Genomic DNA, 13,460 nt, shown 5'->3' on the forward strand with positions numbered 1-13,460 from the left:
CACCCGCTTCCCTTCTCCTGTCATCCCCCTACCACCCGGGAAAAAAAGAGATTGCCCCCTCCTTCCACTAGCCCACCCTCCCACCCAAAGAACAACTTCTTCTGCGCAGCTTGTTTTCTAGGCAGCAGCGCTATTGTGATGTCATCGGGGGGCATTGTGACAAGCCGCCAGTGTTCCGTCTCTTCATGTTGTGCACTGTTCAAACCGAAAATACATCAACAGGCAGGCTACAGAAAAGCTTACTAACAAAGGTTAGAGAGGGGCTTTCTCAGAGGGCTTTTTACAGTTTGTCTATTCCCAATTAGCCGGTTTAGTATACTTAATGAAAGTACTAATTCTTTCATAGGCCGCCCATTCTTAGTATTTGACGTTCAGGTAACAACAGGTAACTTTATTTGGAGTGGAAGCAGAGAGATAACACCAGATGCCAATTGTAGATCCTCTCACACCTGTGGTCACTGCAGCATCTGACTCCACTTTGTCCAAAAGGGATCTATTCCATTCAATTACACATGATCTAGATTAGACTGACAACAAGATACTGCACGGGACATAGCAGAGTTGGTGAAGTTGAGTGGTGATGAGTTTGCTATTTGGATGAATAAAGCAAGTAAAAAGTGTGTTAGATAAAAATTCATTTCAATTCGCTAATCGGGCTAATATGAATCAGGTGAATCGAGTTCTGCTTTTGGAAACTGGGTTAAGAAGGGGTGCACCGTTCCTGGAGGTACTGCAATACCAGGTCAATGCGTGGAGTGGACAGAGCAAGCTCTTTTTCCATCTCCCTGTTCTAAAAATCCATTTAATATATGGTCCCCAGATAGGGGACGTATCAGATATTAAACTGATAAGAACAGATACTACACTTGATCTTAGCCAAAAGGCCGAGAAGCGATAACCAGAATTGGTTTGGGCCTCGAGTGGCACCCTGGCCTATGCCGGACACATCTTAGGGAGAGAGAGCGAGAGGGAGACAAACCCACGCCTACACAAGACATTTTGTCACCTAAGCCAACCCTTGAAAAGGCTGCTTTGCAGAGCAAAAACAAGAAGAATGGTGCGTTTTGCAGCCGCCGCCCACTGCAATGAATCTGAATAACTCCTCCTTTAGGGCGCAAGCAACTCCCCTCCCCCTTGCAGTCTTTCCAATTCACGATACAAAAAGACGGACAGGACAGGTTGCCTGACTTTCCGTCACTGCCACCCTTTGCCATCCTTACCCGTAGAAAGCCCTTTCATCATCCCCAAACCCTAATCTTTTCCCTTTCCTTCCCAGCCCCCAAACCCTGCCCTCTGTACCTTTCTCACCACCCGCTTCCCTTATCCTGTCATCCCCCTACCACCCGGGAAAAAAAGAGATTGCCCCCTCCTTCCACTAGCCCACCCTCCCACCCAAAGAACAACTTCTTCTGCGCAGCTTGTTTTCTAGGCAGCAGCGCTATTGTGATGTCATCGGGGGGCATTGTGACAAGCCGCCAGTGTTCCGTCTCTTCATGTTGTGCACTGTTCAAACCGAAAATACATCAACAGGCAGGCTACAGAAAAGCTTACTAACAAAGGTTAGAGAGGGGCTTTCTCAGAGGGCTTTTTACAGTTTGTCTATTCCCAATTAGCCGGTTTAGTATACTTAATGAAAGTACTAATTCTTTCATAGGCCGCCCATTCTTAGTATTTGACGTTCAGGTAACAACAGGTAACTTTATTTGGAGTGGAAGCAGAGAGATAACACCAGATGCCAATTGTAGATCCTCTCACACCTGTGGTCACTGCAGCATCTGACTCCACTTTGTCCAAAAGGGATCTATTCCATTCAATTACACATGATCTAGATTAGACTGACAACAAGATACTGCACGGGACATAGCAGAGTTGGTGAAGTTGAGTGGTGATGAGTTTGCTATTTGGATGAATAAAGCAAGTAAAAAGTGTGTTAGATAAAAATTCATTTCAATTCGCTAATCGGGCTAATATGAATCAGGTGAATCGAGTTCTGCTTTTGGAAACTGGGTTAAGAAGGGGTGCACCGTTCCTGGAGGTACTGCAATACCAGGTCAATGCGTGGAGTGGACAGAGCAAGCTCTTTTTCCATCTCCCTGTTCTAAAAATCCATTTAATATATGGTCCCCAGATAGGGGACGTATCAGATATTAAACTGATAAGAACAGATACTACACTTGATCTTAGCCAAAAGGCCGAGAAGCGATAACCAGAATTGGTTTGGGCCTCGAGTGGCACCCTGGCCTATGCCGGACACATCTTAGGGAGAGAGAGCGAGAGGGAGACAAACCCACGCCTACACAAGACATTTTGTCACCCAAGCCAACCCTTGAAAAGGCTGCTTTGCAGAGCAAAAACAAGAAGAATGGTGCGTTTTGCAGCCGCCGCCCACTGCAATGAATCTGAATAACTCCTCCTTTAGGGCGCAAGCAACTCCCCTCCCCCTTGCAGTCTTTCCAATTCACGATACAAAAAGACGGACAGGACAGGTTGCCTGACTTTCCGTCACTGCCACCCTTTGCCATCCTTACCCGTAGAAAGCCCTTTCATCATCCCCAAACCCTAATCTTTTCCCTTTCCTTCCCAGCCCCCAAACCCTGCCCTCTGTACCTTTCTCACCACCCGCTTCCCTTCTCCTGTCATCCCCCTACCACCCGGGAAAAAAAGAGATTGCCCCCTCCTTCCACTAGCCCACCCTCCCACCCAAAGAACAACTTCTTCTGCGCAGCTTGTTTTCTAGGCAGCAGCGCTATTGTGATGTCATCGGGGGGCATTGTGACAAGCCGCCAGTGTTCCGTCTCTTCATGTTGTGCACTGTTCAAACCGAAAATACATCAACAGGCAGGCTACAGAAAAGCTTACTAACAAAGGTTAGAGAGGGGCTTTCTCAGAGGGCTTTTTACAGTTTGTCTATTCCCAATTAGCCGGTTTAGTATACTTAATGAAAGTACTAATTCTTTCATAGGCCGCCCATTCTTAGTATTTGACGTTCAGGTAACAACAGGTAACTTTATTTGGAGTGGAAGCAGAGAGATAACACCAGATGCCAATTGTAGATCCTCTCACACCTGTGGTCACTGCAGCATCTGACTCCACTTTGTCCAAAAGGGATCTATTCCATTCAATTACACATGATCTAGATTAGACTGACAACAAGATACTGCACGGGACATAGCAGAGTTGGTGAAGTTGAGTGGTGATGAGTTTGCTATTTGGATGAATAAAGCAAGTAAAAAGTGTGTTAGATAAAAATTCATTTCAATTCGCTAATCGGGCTAATATGAATCAGGTGAATCGAGTTCTGCTTTTGGAAACTGGGTTAAGAAGGGGTGCACCGTTCCTGGAGGTACTGCAATACCAGGTCAATGCGTGGAGTGGACAGAGCAAGCTCTTTTTCCATCTCCCTGTTCTAAAAATCCATTTAATATATGGTCCCCAGATAGGGGACGTATCAGATATTAAACTGATAAGAACAGATACTACACTTGATCTTAGCCAAAAGGCCGAGAAGCGATAACCAGAATTGGTTTGGGCCTCGAGTGGCACCCTGGCCTATGCCGGACACATCTTAGGGAGAGAGAGCGAGAGGGAGACAAACCCACGCCTACACAAGACATTTTGTCACCCAAGCCAACCCTTGAAAAGGCTGCTTTGCAGAGCAAAAACAAGAAGAATGGTGCGTTTTGCAGCCGCCGCCCACTGCAATGAATCTGAATAACTCCTCCTTTAGGGCGCAAGCAACTCCCCTCCCCCTTGCAGTCTTTCCAATTCACGATACAAAAAGACGGACAGGACAGGTTGCCTGACTTTCCGTCACTGCCACCCTTTGCCATCCTTACCCGTAGAAAGCCCTTTCATCATCCCCAAACCCTAATCTTTTCCCTTTCCTTCCCAGCCCCCAAACCCTGCCCTCTGTACCTTTCTCACCACCCGCTTCCCTTCTCCTGTCATCCCCCTACCACCCGGGAAAAAAAGAGATTGCCCCCTCCTTCCACTAGCCCACCCTCCCACCCAAAGAACAACTTCTTCTGCGCAGCTTGTTTTCTAGGCAGCAGCGCTATTGTGATGTCATCGGGGGGCATTGTGACAAGCCGCCAGTGTTCCGTCTCTTCATGTTGTGCACTGTTCAAACCGAAAATACATCAACAGGCAGGCTACAGAAAAGCTTACTAACAAAGGTTAGAGAGGGGCTTTCTCAGAGGGCTTTTTACAGTTTGTCTATTCCCAATTAGCCGGTTTAGTATACTTAATGAAAGTACTAATTCTTTCATAGGCCGCCCATTCTTAGTATTTGACGTTCAGGTAACAACAGGTAACTTTATTTGGAGTGGAAGCAGAGAGATAACACCAGATGCCAATTGTAGATCCTCTCACACCTGTGGTCACTGCAGCATCTGACTCCACTTTGTCCAAAAGGGATCTATTCCATTCAATTACACATGATCTAGATTAGACTGACAACAAGATACTGCACGGGACATAGCAGAGTTGGTGAAGTTGAGTGGTGATGAGTTTGCTATTTGGATGAATAAAGCAAGTAAAAAGTGTGTTAGATAAAAATTCATTTCAATTCGCTAATCGGGCTAATATGAATCAGGTGAATCGAGTTCTGCTTTTGGAAACTGGGTTAAGAAGGGGTGCACCGTTCCTGGAGGTACTGCAATACCAGGTCAATGCGTGGAGTGGACAGAGCAAGCTCTTTTTCCATCTCCCTGTTCTAAAAATCCATTTAATATATGGTCCCCAGATAGGGGACGTATCAGATATTAAACTGATAAGAACAGATACTACACTTGATCTTAGCCAAAAGGCCGAGAAGCGATAACCAGAATTGGTTTGGGCCTCGAGTGGCACCCTGGCCTATGCCGGACACATCTTAGGGAGAGAGAGCGAGAGGGAGACAAACCCACGCCTACACAAGACATTTTGTCACCCAAGCCAACCCTTGAAAAGGCTGCTTTGCAGAGCAAAAACAAGAAGAATGGTGCGTTTTGCAGCCGCCGCCCACTGCAATGAATCTGAATAACTCCTCCTTTAGGGCGCAAGCAACTCCCCTCCCCCTTGCAGTCTTTCCAATTCACGATACAAAAAGACGGACAGGACAGGTTGCCTGACTTTCCGTCACTGCCACCCTTTGCCATCCTTACCCGTAGAAAGCCCTTTCATCATCCCCAAACCCTAATCTTTTCCCTTTCCTTTCCAGCCCCCAAACCCTGCCCTCTGTACCTTTCTCACCACCCGCTTCCCTTCTCCTGTCATCCCCCTACCACCCGGGAAAAAAAGAGATTGCCCCCTCCTTCCACTAGCCCACCCTCCCACCCAAAGAACAACTTCTTCTGCGCAGCTTGTTTTCTAGGCAGCAGCGCTATTGTGATGTCATCGGGGGGCATTGTGACAAGCCGCCAGTGTTCCGTCTCTTCATGTTGTGCACTGTTCAAACCGAAAATACATCAACAGGCAGGCTACAGAAAAGCTTACTAACAAAGGTTAGAGAGGGGCTTTCTCAGAGGGCTTTTTACAGTTTGTCTATTCCCAATTAGCCGGTTTAGTATACTTAATGAAAGTACTAATTCTTTCATAGGCCGCCCATTCTTAGTATTTGACGTTCAGGTAACAACAGGTAACTTTATTTGGAGTGGAAGCAGAGAGATAACACCAGATGCCAATTGTAGATCCTCTCACACCTGTGGTCACTGCAGCATCTGACTCCACTTTGTCCAAAAGGGATCTATTCCATTCAATTACACATGATCTAGATTAGACTGACAACAAGATACTGCACGGGACATAGCAGAGTTGGTGAAGTTGAGTGGTGATGAGTTTGCTATTTGGATGAATAAAGCAAGTAAAAAGTGTGTTAGATAAAAATTCATTTCAATTCGCTAATCGGGCTAATATGAATCAGGTGAATCGAGTTCTGCTTTTGGAAACTGGGTTAAGAAGGGGTGCACCGTTCCTGGAGGTACTGCAATACCAGGTCAATGCGTGGAGTGGACAGAGCAAGCTCTTTTTCCATCTCCCTGTTCTAAAAATCCATTTAATATATGGTCCCCAGATAGGGGACGTATCAGATATTAAACTGATAAGAACAGATACTACACTTGATCTTAGCCAAAAGGCCGAGAAGCGATAACCAGAATTGGTTTGGGCCTCGAGTGGCACCCTGGCCTATGCCGGACACATCTTAGGGAGAGAGAGCGAGAGGGAGACAAACCCACGCCTACACAAGACATTTTGTCACCCAAGCCAACCCTTGAAAAGGCTGCTTTGCAGAGCAAAAACAAGAAGAATGGTGCGTTTTGCAGCCGCCGCCCACTGCAATGAATCTGAATAACTCCTCCTTTAGGGCGCAAGCAACTCCCCTCCCCCTTGCAGTCTTTCCAATTCACGATACAAAAAGACGGACAGGACAGGTTGCCTGACTTTCCGTCACTGCCACCCTTTGCCATCCTTACCCGTAGAAAGCCCTTTCATCATCCCCAAACCCTAATCTTTTCCCTTTCCTTCCCAGCCCCCAAACCCTGCCCTCTGTACCTTTCTCACCACCCGCTTCCCTTCTCCTGTCATCCCCCTACCACCCGGGAAAAAAAGAGATTGCCCCCTCCTTCCACTAGCCCACCCTCCCACCCAAAGAACAACTTCTTCTGCGCAGCTTGTTTTCTAGGCAGCAGCGCTATTGTGATGTCATCGGGGGGCATTGTGACAAGCCGCCAGTGTTCCGTCTCTTCATGTTGTGCACTGTTCAAACCGAAAATACATCAACAGGCAGGCTACAGAAAAGCTTACTAACAAAGGTTAGAGAGGGGCTTTCTCAGAGGGCTTTTTACAGTTTGTCTATTCCCAATTAGCCGGTTTAGTATACTTAATGAAAGTACTAATTCTTTCATAGGCCGCCCATTCTTAGTATTTGACGTTCAGGTAACAACAGGTAACTTTATTTGGAGTGGAAGCAGAGAGATAACACCAGATGCCAATTGTAGATCCTCTCACACCTGTGGTCACTGCAGCATCTGACTCCACTTTGTCCAAAAGGGATCTATTCCATTCAATTACACATGATCTAGATTAGACTGACAACAAGATACTGCACGGGACATAGCAGAGTTGGTGAAGTTGAGTGGTGATGAGTTTGCTATTTGGATGAATAAAGCAAGTAAAAAGTGTGTTAGATAAAAATTCATTTCAATTCGCTAATCGGGCTAATATGAATCAGGTGAATCGAGTTCTGCTTTTGGAAACTGGGTTAAGAAGGGGTGCACCGTTCCTGGAGGTACTGCAATACCAGGTCAATGCGTGGAGTGGACAGAGCAAGCTCTTTTTCCATCTCCCTGTTCTAAAAATCCATTTAATATATGGTCCCCAGATAGGGGACGTATCAGATATTAAACTGATAAGAACAGATACTACACTTGATCTTAGCCAAAAGGCCGAGAAGCGATAACCAGAATTGGTTTGGGCCTCGAGTGGCACCCTGGCCTATGCCGGACACATCTTAGGGAGAGAGAGCGAGAGGGAGACAAACCCACGCCTACACAAGACATTTTGTCACCCAAGCCAACCCTTGAAAAGGCTGCTTTGCAGAGCAAAAACAAGAAGAATGGTGCGTTTTGCAGCCGCCGCCCACTGCAATGAATCTGAATAACTCCTCCTTTAGGGCGCAAGCAACTCCCCTCCCCCTTGCAGTCTTTCCAATTCACGATACAAAAAGACGGACAGGACAGGTTGCCTGACTTTCCGTCACTGCCACCCTTTGCCATCCTTACCCGTAGAAAGCCCTTTCATCATCCCCAAACCCTAATCTTTTCCCTTTCCTTCCCAGCCCCCAAACCCTGCCCTCTGTACCTTTCTCACCACCCGCTTCCCTTCTCCTGTCATCCCCCTACCACCCGGGAAAAAAAGAGATTGCCCCCTCCTTCCACTAGCCCACCCTCCCACCCAAAGAACAACTTCTTCTGCGCAGCTTGTTTTCTAGGCAGCAGCGCTATTGTGATGTCATCGGGGGGCATTGTGACAAGCCGCCAGTGTTCCGTCTCTTCATGTTGTGCACTGTTCAAACCGAAAATACATCAACAGGCAGGCTACAGAAAAGCTTACTAACAAAGGTTAGAGAGGGGCTTTCTCAGAGGGCTTTTTACAGTTTGTCTATTCCCAATTAGCCGGTTTAGTATACTTAATGAAAGTACTAATTCTTTCATAGGCCGCCCATTCTTAGTATTTGACGTTCAGGTAACAACAGGTAACTTTATTTGGAGTGGAAGCAGAGAGATAACACCAGATGCCAATTGTAGATCCTCTCACACCTGTGGTCACTGCAGCATCTGACTCCACTTTGTCCAAAAGGGATCTATTCCATTCAATTACACATGATCTAGATTAGACTGACAACAAGATACTGCACGGGACATAGCAGAGTTGGTGAAGTTGAGTGGTGATGAGTTTGCTATTTGGATGAATAAAGCAAGTAAAAAGTGTGTTAGATAAAAATTCATTTCAATTCGCTAATCGGGCTAATATGAATCAGGTGAATCGAGTTCTGCTTTTGGAAACTGGGTTAAGAAGGGGTGCACCGTTCCTGGAGGTACTGCAATACCAGGTCAATGCGTGGAGTGGACAGAGCAAGCTCTTTTTCCATCTCCCTGTTCTAAAAATCCATTTAATATATGGTCCCCAGATAGGGGACGTATCAGATATTAAACTGATAAGGACAGATACTACACTTGATCTTAGCCAAAAGGCCGAGAAGCGATAACCAGAATTGGTTTGGGCCTCGAGTGGCACCCTGGCCTATGCCGGACACATCTTAGGGAGAGAGAGCGAGAGGGAGACAAACCCACGCCTACACAAGACATTTTGTCACCCAAGCCAACCCTTGAAAAGGCTGCTTTGCAGAGCAAAAACAAGAAGAATGGTGCGTTTTGCAGCCGCCGCCCACTGCAATGAATCTGAATAACTCCTCCTTTAGGGCGCAAGCAACTCCCCTCCCCCTTGCAGTCTTTCCAATTCACGATACAAAAAGACGGACAGGACAGGTTGCCTGACTTTCCGTCACTGCCACCCTTTGCCATCCTTACCCGTAGAAAGCCCTTTCATCATCCCCAAACCCTAATCTTTTCCCTTTCCTTCCCAGCCCCCAAACCCTGCCCTCTGTACCTTTCTCACCACCCGCTTCCCTTCTCCTGTCATCCCCCTACCACCCGGGAAAAAAAGAGATTGCCCCCTCCTTCCACTAGCCCACCCTCCCACCCAAAGAACAACTTCTTCTGCGCAGCTTGTTTTCTAGGCAGCAGCGCTATTGTGATGTCATCGGGGGGCATTGTGACAAGCCGCCAGTGTTCCGTCTCTTCATGTTGTGCACTGTTCAAACCGAAAATACATCAACAGGCAGGCTACAGAAAAGCTTACTAACAAAGGTTAGAGAGGGGCTTTCTCAGAGGGCTTTTTACAGTTTGTCTATTCCCAATTAGCCGGTTTAGTATACTTAATGAAAGTACTAATTCTTTCATAGGCCGCCCATTCTTAGTATTTGACGTTCAGGTAACAACAGGTAACTTTATTTGGAGTGGAAGCAGAGAGATAACACCAGATGCCAATTGTAGATCCTCTCACACCTGTGGTCACTGCAGCATCTGACTCCACTTTGTCCAAAAGGGATCTATTCCATTCAATTACACATGATCTAGATTAGACTGACAACAAGATACTGCACGGGACATAGCAGAGTTGGTGAAGTTGAGTGGTGATGAGTTTGCTATTTGGATGAATAAAGCAAGTAAAAAGTGTGTTAGATAAAAATTCATTTCAATTCGCTAATCGGGCTAATATGAATCAGGTGAATCGAGTTCTGCTTTTGGAAACTGGGTTAAGAAGGGGTGCACCGTTCCTGGAGGTACTGCAATACCAGGTCAATGCGTGGAGTGGACAGAGCAAGCTCTTTTTCCATCTCCCTGTTCTAAAAATCCATTTAATATATGGTCCCCAGATAGGGGACGTATCAGATATTAAACTGATAAGAACAGATACTACACTTGATCTTAGCCAAAAGGCCGAGAAGCGATAACCAGAATTGGTTTGGGCCTCGAGTGGCACCCTGGCCTATGCCGGACACATCTTAGGGAGAGAGAGCGAGAGGGAGACAAACCCACGCCTACACAAGACATTTTGTCACCCAAGCCAACCCTTGAAAAGGCTGCTTTGCAGAGCAAAAACAAGAAGAATGGTGCGTTTTGCAGCCGCCGCCCACTGCAATGAATCTGAATAACTCCTCCTTTAGGGCGCAAGCAACTCCCCTCCCCCTTGCAGTCTTTCCAATTCACGATACAAAAAGACGGACAGGACAGGTTGCCTGACTTTCCGTCACTGCCACCCTTTGCCATCCTTACCCGTAGAAAGCCCTTTCATCATCCCCAAACCCTAATCTTTTCCCTTTCCTTCCCAGCCCCCAAACCCTGCCCTCTGTACCTTTCTCACCACCCGCTTCCCTTCTCCTGTCATCCCCCTACCACCCGGGAAAAAAAGAGATTGCCCCCTCCTTCCACTAGCCCACCCTCCCACCCAAAGAACAACTTCTTCTGCGCAGCTTGTTTTCTAGGCAGCAGCGCTATTGTGATGTCATCGGGGGGCATTGTGACAAGCCGCCAGTGTTCCGTCTCTTCATGTTGTGCACTGTTCAAACCGAAAATACATCAACAGGCAGGCTACAGAAAAGCTTACTAACAAAGGTTAGAGAGGGGCTTTCTCAGAGGGCTTTTTACAGTTTGTCTATTCCCAATTAGCCGGTTTAGTATACTTAATGAAAGTACTAATTCTTTCATAGGCCGCCCATTCTTAGTATTTGACGTTCAGGTAACAACAGGTAACTTTATTTGGAGTGGAAGCAGAGAGATAACACCAGATGCCAATTGTAGATCCTCTCACACCTGTGGTCACTGCAGCATCTGACTCCACTTTGTCCAAAAGGGATCTATTCCATTCAATTACACATGATCTAGATTAGACTGACAACAAGATACTGCACGGGACATAGCAGAGTTGGTGAAGTTGAGTGGTGATGAGTTTGCTATTTGGATGAATAAAGCAAGTAAAAAGTGTGTTAGATAAAAATTCATTTCAATTCGCTAATCGGGCTAATATGAATCAGGTGAATCGAGTTCTGCTTTTGGAAACTGGGTTAAGAAGGGGTGCACCGTTCCTGGAGGTACTGCAATACCAGGTCAATGCGTGGAGTGGACAGAGCAAGCTCTTTTTCCATCTCCCTGTTCTAAAAATCCATTTAATATATGGTCCCCAGATAGGGGACGTATCAGATATTAAACTGATAAGAACAGATTTTTTTTTTTTTTTTTTTTTTTTTTTTTTTTTTGAAGGATGAGTTTGAAAATAATAAAGTGACCGCCTCTCGTTGCCCAGGTAACTGTCCGTCACAAGAGGGCTATGACATCCTACGATGCACACTCCCCCAAGGCCAGCAGTTGTGCAATACCCTGGCACCTTTCAGCACCAACCAAGGTAGTACCCTCCCAAACTACACTTGATCTTAGCCAAAAGGCCGAGAAGCGATAACCAGAATTGGTTTGGGCCTCGAGTGGCACCCTGGCCTATGCCGGACACATCTTAGGGAGAGAGAGCGAGAGGGAGACAAACCCACGCCTACACAAGACATTTTGTCACCCAAGCCAACCCTTGAAAAGGCTGCTTTGCAGAGCAAAAACAAGAAGAATGGTGCGTTTTGCAGCCGCCGCCCACTGCAATGAATCTGAATAACTCCTCCTTTAGGGCGCAAGCAACTCCCCTCCCCCTTGCAGTCCAATTCACGATACAAAAAGACGGACAGGACAGGTTGCCTGACTTTCCGTCACTGCCACCCTTTGCCATCCTTACCCGTAGAAAGCCCTTTCATCATCCCCAAACCCTAATCTTTTCCCTTTCCTTCCCAGCCCCCAAACCCTGCCCTCTGTACCTTTCTCACCACCCGCTTCCCTTCTCCTGTCATCCCCCTACCACCCGGGAAAAAAAGAGATTGCCCCCTCCTTCCACTAGCCCACCCTCCCACCCAAAGAACAACTTCTTCTGCGCAGCTTGTTTTCTAGGCAGCAGCGCTATTGTGATGTCATCGGGGGGCATTGTGACAAGCCGCCAGTGTTCCGTCTCTTCATGTTGTGCACTGTTCAAACCGAAAATACATCAACAGGCAGGCTACAGAAAAGCTTACTAACAAAGGTTAGAGAGGGGCTTTCTCAGAGGGCTTTTTACAGTTTGTCTATTCCCAATTAGCCGGTTTAGTATACTTAATGAAAGTACTAATTCTTTCATAGGCCGCCCATTCTTAGTATTTGACGTTCAGGTAACAACAGGTAACTTTATTTGGAGTGGAAGCAGAGAGATAACACCAGATGCCAATTGTAGATCCTCTCACACCTGTGGTCACTGCAGCATCTGACTCCACTTTGTCCAAAAGGGATCTATTCCATTCAATTACACATGATCTAGATTAGACTGACAACAAGATACTGCACGGGACATAGCAGAGTTGGTGAAGTTGAGTGGTGATGAGTTTGCTATTTGGATGAATAAAGCAAGTAAAAAGTGTGTTAGATAAAAATTCATTTCAATTCGCTAATCGGGCTAATATGAATCAGGTGAATCGAGTTCTGCTTTTGGAAACTGGGTTAAGAAGGGGTGCACCGTTCCTGGAGGTACTGCAATACCAGGTCAATGCGTGGAGTGGACAGAGCAAGCTCTTTTTCCATCTCCCTGTTCTAAAAATCCATTTAATATATGGTCCCCAGATAGGGGACGTATCAGATATTAAACTGATAAGAACAGATACTACACTTGATCTTAGCCAAAAGGCCGAGAAGCGATAACCAGAATTGGTTTGGGCCTCGAGTGGCACCCTGGCCTATGCCGGACACATCTTAGGGAGAGAGAGCGAGAGGGAGACAAACCCACGCCTACACAAGACATTTTGTCACCCAAGCCAACCCTTGAAAAGGCTGCTTTGCAGAGCAAAAACAAGAAGAATGGTGCGTTTTGCAGCCGCCGCCCACTGCAATGAATCTGAATAACTCCTCCTTTAGGGCGCAAGCAACTCCCCTCCCCCTTGCAGTCTTTCCAATTCACGATACAAAAAGACGGACAGGACAGGTTGCCTGACTTTCCGTCACTGCCACCCTTTGCCATCCTTACCCGTAGAAAGCCCTTTCATCATCCCCAAACCCTAATCTTTTCCCTTTCCTTCCCAGCCCCCAAACCCTGCCCTCTGTACCTTTCTCACCACCCGCTTCCCTTCTCCTGTCATCCCCCTACCACCCGGGAAAAAAAGAGATTGCCCCCTCCTTCCACTAGCCCACCCTCCCACCCAAAGAACAACTTCTTCTGCGCAGCTTGTTTTCTAGGCAGCAGCGCTATTGTGATGTCATCGGGGGGCATTGTGACAAGCCGCCAGTGTTCCGTCTCTTCATGTT

At 46.8% G+C, this 13,460-nt stretch overlaps 9 non-coding genes and 1 pseudogene across 9 annotated transcripts; all 10 read right to left on the reverse strand.

The window, feature by feature from the left end:
- Window positions 1-705: 705 nt before the first annotated feature.
- On the reverse strand, window positions 706-896 carry LOC142253853 (U2 spliceosomal RNA). Its single transcript, XR_012726884.1, has one exon. It is a non-coding gene; the product is annotated as a U2 spliceosomal RNA (small nuclear RNA).
- Window positions 897-2,013: 1,117 nt separating this feature from the next.
- On the reverse strand, window positions 2,014-2,204 carry LOC142253854 (U2 spliceosomal RNA). Its single transcript, XR_012726885.1, has one exon. It is a non-coding gene; the product is annotated as a U2 spliceosomal RNA (small nuclear RNA).
- A 1,117-nt stretch (window positions 2,205-3,321) lies between these two features.
- On the reverse strand, window positions 3,322-3,512 carry LOC142253855 (U2 spliceosomal RNA). Its single transcript, XR_012726886.1, has one exon. It is a non-coding gene; the product is annotated as a U2 spliceosomal RNA (small nuclear RNA).
- A 1,117-nt stretch (window positions 3,513-4,629) lies between these two features.
- LOC142253856 (U2 spliceosomal RNA) lies at window positions 4,630-4,820 on the reverse strand. Its single transcript, XR_012726887.1, has one exon. It is a non-coding gene; the product is annotated as a U2 spliceosomal RNA (small nuclear RNA).
- Window positions 4,821-5,937: 1,117 nt separating this feature from the next.
- Window positions 5,938-6,128, reverse strand: LOC142253857 (U2 spliceosomal RNA). The gene has a single exon (XR_012726888.1). It is a non-coding gene; the product is annotated as a U2 spliceosomal RNA (small nuclear RNA).
- A 1,117-nt stretch (window positions 6,129-7,245) lies between these two features.
- LOC142253858 (U2 spliceosomal RNA) lies at window positions 7,246-7,436 on the reverse strand. The gene has a single exon (XR_012726889.1). It is a non-coding gene; the product is annotated as a U2 spliceosomal RNA (small nuclear RNA).
- A 1,117-nt stretch (window positions 7,437-8,553) lies between these two features.
- On the reverse strand, window positions 8,554-8,744 carry LOC142252896 (U2 spliceosomal RNA). Its single transcript, XR_012726259.1, has one exon. It is a non-coding gene; the product is annotated as a U2 spliceosomal RNA (small nuclear RNA).
- A 1,117-nt stretch (window positions 8,745-9,861) lies between these two features.
- Window positions 9,862-10,052, reverse strand: LOC142253859 (U2 spliceosomal RNA). Its single transcript, XR_012726890.1, has one exon. It is a non-coding gene; the product is annotated as a U2 spliceosomal RNA (small nuclear RNA).
- A 1,117-nt stretch (window positions 10,053-11,169) lies between these two features.
- LOC142253512 (U2 spliceosomal RNA) lies at window positions 11,170-11,378 on the reverse strand (annotated as a pseudogene).
- Window positions 11,379-12,667: 1,289 nt separating this feature from the next.
- Window positions 12,668-12,858, reverse strand: LOC142253860 (U2 spliceosomal RNA). The gene has a single exon (XR_012726891.1). It is a non-coding gene; the product is annotated as a U2 spliceosomal RNA (small nuclear RNA).
- Window positions 12,859-13,460: the final 602 nt, after the last annotated feature.

This window comes from Anomaloglossus baeobatrachus, chromosome 9 (assembly GCF_048569485.1).
Source record: "Anomaloglossus baeobatrachus isolate aAnoBae1 chromosome 9, aAnoBae1.hap1, whole genome shotgun sequence".
In the NCBI taxonomy this organism is placed as follows: Eukaryota; Metazoa; Chordata; class Amphibia; order Anura; family Aromobatidae; genus Anomaloglossus; species Anomaloglossus baeobatrachus.